Source organism: Alligator mississippiensis, chromosome 1 (genome assembly GCF_030867095.1).
Source record: "Alligator mississippiensis isolate rAllMis1 chromosome 1, rAllMis1, whole genome shotgun sequence".
Lineage (NCBI taxonomy): Eukaryota > Metazoa > Chordata > Crocodylia > Alligatoridae > Alligator > Alligator mississippiensis.
This window is the reverse complement of record NC_081824.1, coordinates 1,052,248-1,066,264: the sequence shown is the minus strand read 5'-3', so window position 1 is coordinate 1,066,264 and position 14,017 is coordinate 1,052,248. Positions and strand designations below refer to the sequence as shown.

Here is a 14,017-nt window from a genome sequence, read left to right as displayed (position 1 = left end):
GGACCAGCTGATGTGGATTATTAATTGGCACAGAGGAAGTTAAAGGCTCCAAGGGAAAGGAGATGAAGGAGAGGTAAAGACAGGGAAGATACTGAGGTTAAAAGCAGCAGTGAGTCGAAGCACCTTTTCAGGGTTTGAGAAAAGGCTGAGTGAGAAGGAAGAGAGAAGCCTACCAGGCTGAGGCTGCAACACTGAGTCGGGGTACTCTTCTGGGGTCTGGGAAAAGGCCCCAGGGTTTGAGGTAACCATTTATTGTTCACATACATATTTGCTTTGTGGTTAATGCTGTGTCCTGTGAGGCAAGTCTGCCCAAGAAGAATAAAGGCTGTGTTTGAGAAACCTGACAACATGTTACAATCAGGCATAAGCTTATTGTTCCCATATTATTTTCTGAACTGTTTGCATGCTGCTATCCTTAAAGCAGGCCTCAGCCTCAGCCCTGAACTCTCTCTTTTTTTCCTATTGAAGACTGTTGAAAGCATTTTACTAGCTCCACTGTTGCATTTTACTTATTCAGCAGGATTGTCATGTATTTTGTTCCTGAGAGTTGTACTATGCACCTCTTAAGAGAATCTCTCATTCTAGTTTGAATGTAAGAAAAGGGATAGTACTTAGGGTTGGAAAGGACCTAAACAGATCATAAGGTCTGACCCGCTGCTCCAGGCAGGAACGGGTGCCGGGTCATATCACCCCAGCCAAATATCTGTCCAGCTTCCTCTTGAAGACCCCTAAGGTAGGAGAGAGCACCACCTCACCTGGGAGCCCATTACAGAGCCTGGCAGCCCTAACTGGGAAGTAATGTCTCCTGATGTTCAACCTGAACCTTCTTTCTACCAATTTGTGGCCATTACTCCTAGTAACCCTGGGTGGTGCCCAGGGGAACAGAGCCTCCCCCTATTCCCGCTGTCCCCCCTGGTAAGTTTGTAAACAGCCACCAGATCCCCTCTCATAGTTTCATAGTTGGTCAGGTTGGAAGGGACCTGAGGAGATCATCTAGTCTGACCCCCTGCCGTGGCAGGAAAGAGTACTGGGGTCAAACGACCCCGGCCAGATGTTCGTCCAGCCTTTTTTTTTTAAAGACCCGCAGGGTAGGAGCCAGCACCACTTCTTTTGGAAGTTGTTCCAGATCCTAGCCGCCCTGACTGTGAAGTAGCACCTCCTGATGTCTAGTCTGAATGCACCCTCTGTTAGCTTGTGTCCATTGTTTCTTGTAATACCCGGGAGTGCTCGGGGGAACAGGGACTCCCCCAATGCCTGCTGGTCCCCCTTGACTAGTTTGTAGACTGCCACTAGATCCCCCCTCAGCCTTCTCTTGCTGAGGCTGAACAGGTTCAGGTCCCTCAGTCTCTCCTCGTAGGGCCTGCCCTGCTGCCCTCTCACCAAGCAGGTGGTCTCCTCTGGACCCTCTCCAGGCTGGCCACATCCCTCATGAAGTGCAGCGCCCAGAACTGGACGCAGTACTCCAACTGCGGCCCGACCAAAGTCGCATAGAGAGGGAGGATCACCTCTCTGGACTGGTATGAGATATACCTTTGGATGCACAACAAGGTATGGCTGGCCTTGCTGGCTGCAGTCTGGCATTGGCGGCTCATGTTCATCATGGAGTCAATAATGACTCTGAGATCCCTTTCCGCCTCTGTGCTTTCAACACCCACCCACTTTGAGATAATTTTCTCAAGGTTCTTCCCAAGGACCGAGGTGAGACTGACTGGCCTATAATTGCCAGGGTCCTCCTTTCTCCCCTTCTTGTAAATGGGGACCACATTGGCCCTTTTCCAATCCTCTGGTACCTGGCCAGTGCCCCACGAGTGCTCATAAAGCCATGCCAGGGGCCCTGCTATTACCCTTGCCAATTCACTCAGCACCCTTGGGTGAAGAACAGATGTGGACCTATTGATTTAAACACATCCAGTCCCTCCAAAAGTTCCCTAAATAAGTCATCCCTATTGCAGCAATTCCCAAACTTTAGAGGTTTACACCTCAACACAGTAGACTTGGCCACTCTTGGGCCCACCACTTGAGCTACCAAATTTTATTTAATGTTTTTGCATTAAAAAAAATGTGGGTCTTATTCCAAAAATATTGCTTTTCTATATATATTAAATTTCTTATATATAAAGAAACTAATATATACAGAAAATTATTTTGGAATATAAGAATGTGACTGGGTGGGGTTGACTAATGAAATCGCTCTCCCTGGGGCTCGCCTGCCATGCCTTGATGTAATGGAAGAATAAGAAATTAATTCCCCAATGAGAGAGGGTGTAGGAAATCACCCCGAAAGCAGGATAAAAGTAAATTTGTTTATTAGTGAATTCCTAGCAGAGTCTGGGAAACTCCAGCACTTACCACAGCGTGCAGCCGTCCTTCTCCCCTCACCACAGTGCAACCCGCTCCCTGAGCCTGGCGGCTCGCCTCAAGTCTCTCTCTCTCTCTCTTTCCCTTGCAGGTATCGGTGGATTCTTCCTCCATGGGACCATCTCTCTGCCTGGGGATCGACCTAGTAAGCATCTCCTCTCTCTCTCACCTCTTTGTTTTGCTGGCACCCGTGGTTACCCTCATCCGGTCAGCCGGTCTGATCACCAATCTGTTCCAGCTCAGGTTTTGCCGCTCCTGGCTTTCCCCATAGATTTTCCTCACGCTGTTCCCCAGGGGGCAAAGAATAGCCCCCTGCCGTGGTCTTTAATAGTTGCTGGCTCTTAATCAGGTGAAATTCCCCTCTGGTGTGATCCCTTTCCCAACTGTGCCTATTAAGTAATTATCCTTGCCCCTTCCCTGACCCGACTTTCCTCTGCACCCACAACTCTGTATCAACCAAGGAACAGGGATATTCCTCGCCCTGTTACAAAGTACAACTGCTGATATGCGTGACATGTTTTCATTGCGTTACCCATACTGCTCCTGCAATTTTCTCTACTCTTCTTTGTTTCAACTCTCTCAGAAAAACATGAGGGATGGTTGTTATTTGGGCATCTGTGTAACTATACTGGAAAGACTCTGATTCCACAGAGGCGGCACTATGGTACACAGTCCAGAGACTGAGTCCTCCTCCCCCTCCTCTCCTCCTTTTTGCATTTTCATCAGATGCTGGAGAATTAGGGCATTGTTAGCAACAAACATGACTGCATAAATACTCTGGGGAAAAAAACCCAGAGAAACCAACAGACATACAGCACGGTTCTTTCCTAACACAAGGACAAGAAAGCGCCTTCCTCACACAGTCAAATTAATATTATGTAAGGTAAAAAGGAATTTAGCCAAACAAGTCCTTTCATCAGGAGTCCCATCTAGATCTATGCCACCATCAGCAAATCAAAATGTTTAAAACCTTATACATAGACCAACTAAAAGAGTGAGGGCAAAGGAACCCATACGACTGGAAAACCACAGAGGTGTAGTAAGCTCATGCTGCACCCAGGGCCAGGGGGGAAAGGGGAGAGGTTGATGCATAGACCGCTGAAGAGCAGCAGGCAGGAGGAGAGAAGACACTGGGAGCAAGGGACGTCGTGCCTGCCTGAGCTCTCTGGACAGGGAATGCTGCAGCTGCTCTAGGTGACACTGCCTCCATGTGCAGAGAGCCTGGGCAGCTGTAAGGGAGAGGGGGAGTCCACCACAGCGGCCCTGTAGTGTGGGCTCCCCCCCACACTATGGAGGAGGGAGCTACTGGGTGCAAGACTGTGAGGAAAAACTCCCTGGTAGGAGAGGAGCACCATTTCACTTGTCCCCTGTCCCACAGATGCACTGCTGGATGCAGGGCTGCTCCTTTGGCCAGGTAGGGGCAGGGCAGGGCTGTCTCTGCCACAGTACAGACCCATTTTGGTGGAGAGAAAGACATCTGGCACCCCTCATACCTGACACCTGGTGCCCCATTCATCCTGCCCTAGTTATGCTACTGGAAAACAGTGTGGTCAACGTTTGGCCAATTGGTCAACAATGTATTTATTTCTATGCAATTTACAATGACAATATACACGTCAGCTAGAGAGCTGCTCTCAGACAATGCCAAGAAACACTGGCCAATCATGTATTTTATGTGGTCAAACATTTAGTTAGTTAGTTAGTTCCAAAAATTATTTGTGCTTATCCTATGCGTCGTTACACAAACCTGAATCCAAACGGACAATGGTACAGGCAGGAACCAGTGTCTACTTATGCACCAGCCTAAACTACACGAGGCAGAACTCTGCACAGACATGCCTAAGACATTGCATTTAGATAGGTTTATGCTGAAGCATAAAGTTCAAGTACAATTCAGCCAAAAAGTGATTAGAGGCAGGGCCAGATTAATGCACAGGCAAACTAGGCACATGCCTAGGGCCTTAAGTGAAGAAGGGGCCCAGTTGTACTTATTCTACGTATTATGATGATTGAGTGAATAAAGTAATATAAACATTTCATCGTCAGCTGGGGGCCAATGAGTTTTTTTGCCTAGGGTTCACTAAAGGGTTAATCCAATCCTGATTAGAGTACCTAAATACCTTACTGAATCATGCCACTGTCCCCCAGAGTCGAATCCAGAACCCCAGGTTGGAGAGAGAGGCTTCTTATACATTGCATGGGCAGAGTCAGGTGTCTCAGGATGAGATTTGTAAACCCATGTGCTGAGTGAGAAGTCACTAACAGTTAGTCCACAAGGAATGCTAATGCAGGGACATATCTAAAATCCTGCCACCTGGCACTGAGGCAGTAGAGTCAGAGAGGCAGCTCTCCTGAGTATAGGGTCTACAACTATTCTTCAAAGAAGTGAGCAGAGTTTTTTAAAAAAAACCCAAAACAACCAAAGCTCTTGGCTTTCAGCATCTCTTGTCTCTATGTATATAGCTAAAAACAAAATTCCAGTAAAGAAGAGCTAACATCCTAAATTGATTCATGTAACAGGGAGCCAGAGGCTCCTGTGCAGCAGGCTAAGCTGCCTGTGTGGGGCTGCAGCAAAGGAGCACAAGCTGGCCCTTATGCAAAGGGGGAACTCCTGTGTGCGTTTGGGCAGCCACGTGGTAGAAAGGGGTGGATAACAACAAGATGGAGGGAGTAGTAGATACTCTAGAGGGTCAGGCTAGGCTTCAGAGTGACATCAACAAATCGGCCAAAAGGAATCTCATTGACCACAAGATGAACGTGAGGTATCAACGCGATGCTGCAGCCAGCAAAGCAAGCAAAACTCTGGCCTGCATCTTCAGACGCTTCTCAAACAAGACTTGGGAAGTCATCCTCCCACTTTACTCAGCCTTGGTGAGGCCACAGCTGGAGTCCTGTGTCCAGTTCTGGGCTCCGCAATTCAGAAAGGACGTGGAGAAGTTCGAGATAGTCCAGAGGAGAGCCATGCGCATGATCAGAGGGCAGGAGAACAGCCCTTATGCGGAGAGGCTGAGAGCCACGGGACTCTTCAGCCTGGAGAAGCGCAGGCTGAGGGGGGAACTGGTGGCAACCTGTAAGTGTATGGGGGGGGTGCACCAGGAACTGGGAGAACATCCATAGGCGATGCATACGAGGATCACAGGGGGGCACGTGTCCTCCTGAGACAGGCCACCACCGAAACACCTACCAGCTTCTGCAGGCAGTTGCCGCCCCCCGCTTGCAGCTGCGGGCAGTCCCCACTCACTGCCTCCCACTCGTCACCCCCACCCCTGCCACCAACACTGCCGTGGTCACCTGTGGGCGGTCACCGCTTGGCCCACCCTTGCCACCGAGGTCACCATGGCTGCCTGCGGGCAGTCCCCACTCGCCACCACCACGCCCCCGCCACTGCCATTGCCTGTGGGTGATCACCGTGCCCCCCTCTCCCTCAGCCTCCAGAGGCACGTGTTGTTCATGAGAACATCTATTCACCAGGGCACCTCATGGGAAGACCAGGTCCAATGGTCACAAACTCTTGGAAGACAGTTTTCGGCTGGACATAAGGAAAAACTTCTTTATTGTCTGAGTCCCCAGGACCTGGAATAGACTCCCCCGAGAGGTGGTGCAGGCACCTCCTCTGGACTCCTTTAAGAAACATTTGGATGTTTATCTTGCTGGGATCCTTTGACCCCTGCTGACTGCCTGCCCTTCGGGCAGGGGGCTGGACTTGATGATCTTGCAAGGTCCTTTCCAGCCCTAATGTCTATGAAATCTCATGATTCTAACTGGGCCAAAAGAAATCTCACAAGGTTCAACAAGGACAACAGCAAAGTCCTGCACTGAGGAGGGAACAATCCCCATGCACCGGTGCAGGCTGGGGGTGACTGGCTGGGCAGCAGCTCTGCAGAAAAGGGCCTGGGGGGGATAGGGAACAAGACGATGGATATGAGCCAACAGTATGCCCATGGTGCTAAGAAGGCGACTGGCATCCTGGGCTGCGTTGGTAGGAGCGCTGCCAGCAGATTAAGGGCAGTGATTCTTCTCCTCTATTCAGCACTGTGGAGGCCACATCTGGAGTCCTGTGTCCAGTTGTGGGCCCCCCACTACAGAAAGGATGTGGACACATTGGAGAGAGTCCAGTGGAGGGCAAGGAAAATGGTAAGGGGGCTGGGGGACATTTCTTTTGGCCCAATTCTCCCATTTGCCGAGGTCACTCTGAATCCTAGCCCTACCCTCCAGCGTATCTACTACTCCCCCCAGCTTGGTGGCATCTGCAGACTTGCTGAGGGTGCACTGCATCCCATCTTCCAGGTCATTGATGAAGACATTGAACAAAACTGGCCCCATGACTGACCCCTGGGGCACTCCACTTGATACCAGCTGCCAACTAGACATTGAGCCATCGATTACTATCCTCTGAGTCTGGTGCTTCAGTTTTCTATCCAATGTACAGTCCAGATGAGCTTCTCAGGTCCCTTCCAACCCTAATTTTGTCTGATTTTATGAAGATCAAGTCATGGCAGGTGAGAAGTAGGAGATGAGGGAGGCCGGGGAGCACAAGCTGGCAAGTCTGAAGGCTAGAGGGAGTCGGACACTAAGGCAGATAGCTTGAGGCTGTCACAGTTCAATACACCCAATCCTCAAGTGGGGCTGTAACCTAAGTGTCTCGGCTACTAGAGAATGGACATTAAAAAAACAATAGATTAATTTGCATGCAAAGATACAAGTATATGGAGCACCCTTGAATTCAGGATCCAGCACCCTAGAGGTGTCCTGTTGTCTCTATTATCCAAGAAGAGTATCAGTGAAGCCCGAGTTTCATAGTTGGTCGGGTCGGAAGGGACCTGAGGAGATCATCTAGTCCGACCCCCTGCCATGGCAGGAAAGAGTACTGGGGTCAAACGACCCCGGCCAGATATTCATCCAGCTCCCTGGGGAAACAGAGGCAGAATTACTTTGCTTTATTGCAGCTGTTTCCAGTGGAAACTGTAGAGGAGACCGTGTTTCTTCTCACATGTTCCCTGCTACACGTGAAGGTGCAGCTGTCCAGAAGCCCAGCTGTCAGAGTCGCAGGGCTCTGCCGTCACTCTCTGGATGACAGAGGGGACAGAGGGGACCATGTGCCAGGTACGCTGTTTTCCTGTTGCTGTCCTGTACCGTATTGCAGAACAAATCTAACTGCTTCTCCACCGTCTACACACAGTGAACATCTGTATTTATCAGTCGCACCTTCCCATGTCTGTCTTCCACGTCTCTACCCTCCTCTGTATAGAAATGAGTCCACTGTTGTTGCTGCTGTGCCTTGAGAAAGAGCTGTGTAAGAGATCGCTTACTAAACTCAGGCATTTTATCTCTACTTTCACACAGTCTGCCTCAATTTTGCAATCATCTGCCTTGTTTTTGTTTTGTTCCCTGCCAGCTTGCAATAAAAAGACCTTATAAGTGAAAGGAGAGCTCTGCAATCAATGTCTAAATATAGATGGGAAGCAGACTCCAGGCTCAGGCAAAGTAATTATCCTGTCACATCGAAGGAGAACAAAGAGAGAGTTATACACACGGTTCAGCATCTCCCCCGTGTTCAGCTCCCACTTTAATCATCACTATCCTGTTGGCTGGCAACTGAGAATACCTACAAAGCAGAAGCATGTTGCCCTTAATAGTTTGTGATATACTCTTAATTGCATTAAAACAAATAGTGGCTGCTAAGCCACTAGGGGAGTGTAAATGTGTCTGTGTGTCACCAACCAGCATTCTTAATTTACTTGGAAAAAGGATAATAAATCAAACTGTCACCTGTTTTTTGAGATGGCAAAGAATACACTGGAGGAATGAAATTTATACATGGGAGCTCCATATCTGATTCTGTTTTCTTTGCAGTTATAAAGATCACAGAGTGGAAAAAGATAAGAATCTGTTCCCTGACTTTACTGTGGTTGACTTCCATGACGTCACCCAACAATGCTAGAATTCAGAGCTTGCTGGCCCCCGCTGTTGCTCACCACTCAGGTCAGGCTGCCTCGCATAAATCACACACAACATTACAGAAAAACATATGATGTTAACTTCCATCGCTACTTGAGTAGAAGAGCAGAAATTAAAAGTGGCAAATACAACTGATAAGCTAAAACCAAGAAGTGCTGAGAAAAAGGGGAAACGAAAAATGCAGCATACAGAGCAGTGGAGAAAAGAGCGATGGTGATCTCCAAATCCTCACGAGCCAGAGTCTGCAGTTGTTCACAGGCTAGTCTGTACAGCCTTATATTTTACAAGTAGGTTTGACAGACATAAAGACAATATTAATTAAAACAAACTAAATATAAACACAAGACGTAAAAATATGACTTTTTTCTGGTTAGGGATGTGATTTATTTGCAGATATTTCAACAAATATGTCAGGTGGAAAGGAAGACCAGGGAAATAGTGGGTCTGCTGCTTAATGAAGAAGACCTGTTAACAAAAGATGCAGAAAAGGCTGAGTTGTGCAATGCCTACTTTGAGCCTGTCTTTGCAATAAATAAAATACCAGTATGTAAATTGGACCCAGATCACTAGCAAAATGAATATAAATGTAGAAGAGTGACGTGAGACAGGTCATGATAAAAAGCACATCAGAAGTTGATGGAATTCACTCTGGAGTTAGTGGCAATAATATTTATGAGCTTTTGGTTGACGACATTTGTAAGCACTCTGTTCGTTGCTCCAGCATGGAGGGGTGGGGAAGGGCTAGCCAAGCGCTATCTTTAAGGAAGGAAAAAGGGGAGGCCTGGAGCATTACAGACCAGTCAGCCTGACTTCAATACCTAGCAGCAAGTAAGTAAAGCAGATAATAAAACAATGTATAAATAATTGGCAGGTGAAGGGGTGATTACAAGCAAGCAGCATGGATTGGTTAAGAACACATTTTGGCAAACCGACTTGATTTCCTTTTGTGACCTAAGAGGGGATAACTGGCCTGGCAGGAGCAGTGCTGAGAGATTATGGTATATCGCATAATCAATGAGTCAGCTATGAGATGTCATAAAAAAGCAAATGCAATTTGGGGTTTCATGAAGAGGAACACAGTAGGTAAGGTTCGGGATGCGGCAGTACCACTGTGCTTGAGCTGCTGAGGTGTCAGTTCTGGGCCCTGTGCTTCAGCATGATGTAGAGAAACTGGAGACCATCCAAAGGCAAATGAGACAGATGATAAGGTGGTTGGAAGGCCAGGCTGAGGTGTCAGTATGTTCGTTTGGGGACGTGTTAGCACTTTGCAGCTATTTAAAAGGCTGCCATCAAGAGGTGAAACAACTGTTCTCCCTTGCCTCAGAGATCAGGAAACAAAGCCACGGACTTATACTCAAGTAAAGTCGATTTAGATTAAATCTCAGAAAAAGCTTCCTAATTATAAGAACAATAGCACAATGGGACGAGCAGCCTATGGAAGTTGCAGAATCTCCTTCCTTGGAGGTTTTTACAAAGAAGCTGGACAGGCATCGGTCCGAGATGCTTTAAGAACATGGACTATTACATCTGTGCAGGGGTTGGACTACATAACCCTTGAGGACCCTTCAACCCTATGGTTCTCTCCATTCATCTCTTCCTAACCAGCTCTGAATCTCGTCTCCAGTCTCACCTTCCTTGACTTGTTTTCTGTGGATCACTACTAGTCAGACAGTCTCTTTGTATTTAAAAGTTACTATTCTGGGTCTAAAGAGCTGCTGGGTAGGATGGTCCCATCTAGTACCAGCTGAAGCCCCTCAGATATCTGGCTTTCCATACCTACTGGTTAACCACATACCTTGGAAGATCTAGTGGTAACTCCTCCTATATTCCCCAGCAGTCCGGATACTTGTACATAGTAGGGATGTGAATATCAGTAAAAAAATTATCCATTTAACCTCCTCTAATTATATTGGTTAAACAGTTAACTGATAACACATACCTAGTCCTGGCCAGGGGTGCAGGGGCCCAGGCCGATGCCTGCCCTGCCCCACCTCGCTGGAGGGGAAGGGCTGCAGCCACCTGTCCGGAGCAGCATGGGGAGTCGGGAGCCGCGCACACCCCGCTTGGACACAGCTGCTGCTGGGAGCCACCCCCCCGGGGCCTTTGACTGGAGGGGGGAGAGGAGGTGGGATGGTAAGCCCTGCCAGACACCACAGGCGAGCTGGGAGGAAGGGAGCAGGTATGGTATGGTACTAGTACCCTTTTGCCCCTCTTTCTTGCTCCTCCTGCCTGCCCGGCCACGTTCCTGTCCCTGCGGCACTGCACCACTTCCCTTCCCCACGGGACTGTGCCCTGCACTAAATGTTAACCAGTAATGCATTACCGGTATAAATATACTTCTAGTTGAAACATTTTTTTTCATATCCCTAATACATAGTTATTAAGTAGCCTGGCAACTTCCCTTTTTCAACCTCTTCTTATAATCTTTACTAGCCAGCCGTCCTTGTCTCTCAGGAGACCACCACATCCACTTTCCAGCCGGTCTTGATGCATGTAGGGCTGGCTGTTGCCACAGTTACGCCTTAAATTCTCCACTTGCGGTGATCTAAATGAGAGAGATCCTACCCCGTGGTGCCTCAACTCCCCATGTTCACTCTGCTTTGAGAGCACTTCACTGCCTGCTGAGAGCACTTTGGATGGCAGGGCATGCAGGAGCTGCAGAAGTGTCCTCTGTTGCTTCTGTTATGATTTCTGAAACTTTGCAGCCATTGGGCATGTCTACACATGCACTTTAATGTGCAGTAACCTATTTACCTGCACATTAAAGCGTCATGTAAAAAACCATGCAATTATGCTAATGAGCAGTAAAATAGGCTACTGTGTATTAAGCACCACTTTAAAAATGTGCGCTTTCAGTACTGCACATTAGGACAGCCTAATGCTCATTTATTTAGTACCTCACCTTGGAGGGCACCTGTACATGAGCGCAGACATTGCTCCGATGTGCTGGAATTTCAGCACATCAGAGCAGACTTGATTAATCAATTACGCGAGTCTGCTGGAGCATGGCAATTGGCCACGCTCAAACAGCCTCCTGCATCTTGTGTATCAGTGTCCCCGCACTTAAAAATGGCAGTGAGGGCACTTGAACTAAAGCTTATCAAACAAGCTTTAGTTCAAACACCCCGCCACCATATTTAAGTGTGGGGATGATGATACAGGAGACACAGTTGCACTTTAATGAGAGTGGCTCAGAGCGCGCCGCTGCCCCTCTACTCCCAGAGTACGTGTAAAAATGCCATAGGTACTAAACTGAGTGCACATTAAGAAAAGCACATTAATGCATGTGTAAACGTGCCCACTGAAAATAAAAATGAACAAAGTCACAGAAGTTACTTCAGGTGCCTAAGTCCTATACTGCCATGTTTCTTGAACCTATACACTAAGGCCCTTTTCAAGAGAAGGTAATTAATCTTCTCAAACAAAACCAGGAAAAAAAAAGCATACTGGTTTCTTTATATGTCACTCAGAGATCAGAAGATCCAACATAAAAACAACTGAGCATGGAAGAAATGGATATAAGCCCTACCTTTTGGTAGATAGTGGGAACTCATCCCCCTACACACACATCTACATTCTGCTCTCTTTTCTCCAAAACCTCTTCCCTGTTCAAACTTACCATCTGGCCCTCGTAGTAGTCCAACTTTACTATAAGTTGTCCTTTCTCCTGCACATTCTGCAAACTTTATAAATAGGGAAAAAGTTGGCCTACAATTCCCACATAGCACATTGCTTTGCTTTTATTCAGGCCCCTGAAGTACTCTCATAGCACTGTAGACAGAATTGGAGTTTTACGGTATCCTCTGACACAGCAATCATAATTGGAGCATCATTAGCAAATCCTGAACCACAAAGGATGGCTGTTCTGTGACGGTGGGTCTGAGCCTAGTGATTTTCTTTCAATGTGAAAGGATTTCCCACTTTCACCTATTTCTCTTCCTGCCAACAGGTAAGAGGATCTGTAGCAAAGACATACATCAGGGTGCTCAGTCACCATTTGCTCTTGAAGTTAGAGAAATAGGCCTCGAAAGCTGTCATTTACTGACCATCAAACCACTAATTACATTGGCACGCAACATTTACAGTCACTAAAAACGTCTACAAATTCTATAGTTTTGTAGCAAAATCCATAAATAATGATGTGCCACACAGTCAGCAGCTTTGCTTTGATCCTGGAAATACACAGACCCCTCCTACTGTCCTTTAGCTCCAATTTCAAGCATCTCATGGAGATCTGTTAATTAGTCTGAAAGTAGCGTCCAGTGATGCATTTGAAGCCTCTGGCTGGATGAGAGGAGATGCCACTCAAGCAAGCCTCTGAGGCAGGACCCAGGACATAAGTCTGCAGTCTATACAGAAATATTCGGTTTCCTACCTTGCCCAGGAAGATAAGAATCCATTTAAAAGACTCCATCAGGTGCCTTCTTTTCAGTGCTCTGTTGAAAACCCCATCTAGTCTTCTAACACGTGGGTTCAGAAAGAACTGCGTAGATCGTGTAATTTTAGTCTTTCCACAAGCCTGGCATTGCCTCCTACACCTCTGCAAAGTGACAGACGCTTTCTGACCATCCTCCTCTTCCAGAGGAACCCTTAGAAATACTAGGGGTGCCAAAATAAAGTTAACTTCTGCTTGTCTCTTTTGCGTGCTTGCTTGATTTTCAACTATTGCGCCCATCCTTCCTACTGTCCTTTGAAGGCCTCTTTCTCTCCTACTCTGCAAAATGACTAAATGGTAATAAAAAACATTATGAGCAACCCTTCTGGGCTCACCCTTAAGTCTCCCTTCCAGTGTCTTTGGGACAGCTTCTCTCAGCTGCCAGCTTTCCTTGATACAGACAAGCAGTCTTCCACTTGCCCTGCTCAGCAGTTGATTGGCAGAAGTACCTGTCCCCCTCCCCACACCCAAAATCTCCTAATCTCCTTCCAAATCAGACTTGCTGAACCTGAGAACATTTCTATAATTCATCTCAGCCCCGAAGGCAAATTTTAATTTCTCTCTCTGATAATTTCTCATAGCAGCTTTTCAGATGAGGACATGTTGCTTCAGGGCTTCCACTGCCATTGCTCTCCCTCAAACTTTCTTACTGGCCACGTCTACATGAGACGTTGATTGTGTGTAGCTTGCTGTTACTGCGCAGTTGTGTTGCGTGACACAAAGCATGACGAGACGCTACTGTGCAGTAGTAACGAGCTACTGCGCAGTCAGCATCACCTAGAAGCTGTTCAGGGATGCTACTGCGCAGTAACTCTGGTTACTGTGCAGTCATCTAGTACTTGTGTATGCACAGTCGTTTAGTACTTGCATACACAACTGCACAGTCAGCGTCTCGTGGACACAGCCACCGATTACAAAAATTTGGTGTCCCGTGCTCCTTATTTTCCTTTTGGTTTAATGTTGTGCTTGCTTACGTAGCCTGCTTCCTGCAATGAATGGATGAGTTTATGGAATCAACTCCGTGGATACCCCCGCAATCTTAAAGCCTACCGATTTTATTAATAATGTGGTGGTGAAAGACTTGGTGGATCATCTCCAAACACTGCTACTCCAGGATGCCTTACTGTCCAAAATTGTCCCTATTAAACCAAGGTACTCAACCAGACTAGGAATTCAGGTTCAAGGGTGACATCCATCTGGGTGGCTGTGTAGGAGACAACCCATCTCTTCCTGGAAAACATCTGGTACCCTGGCCTGCCATGTAGC

The 14,017-nt window shown here is 47.4% G+C and overlaps 1 long non-coding RNA gene across 1 annotated transcript; it reads left to right on the top strand.

Annotated features, from left to right (window-relative positions):
• The first annotated feature begins 517 nt into the window (after positions 1 to 517).
• On the top strand, positions 518 to 10,153 carry LOC109285736 (uncharacterized). Its single transcript, XR_002093567.2, has 4 exons — positions 518 to 733; positions 2,450 to 2,503; positions 7,305 to 7,461; positions 7,754 to 10,153. It is a non-coding gene; the product is annotated as an uncharacterized LOC109285736 (long non-coding RNA).
• Positions 10,154 to 14,017: the final 3,864 nt, after the last annotated feature.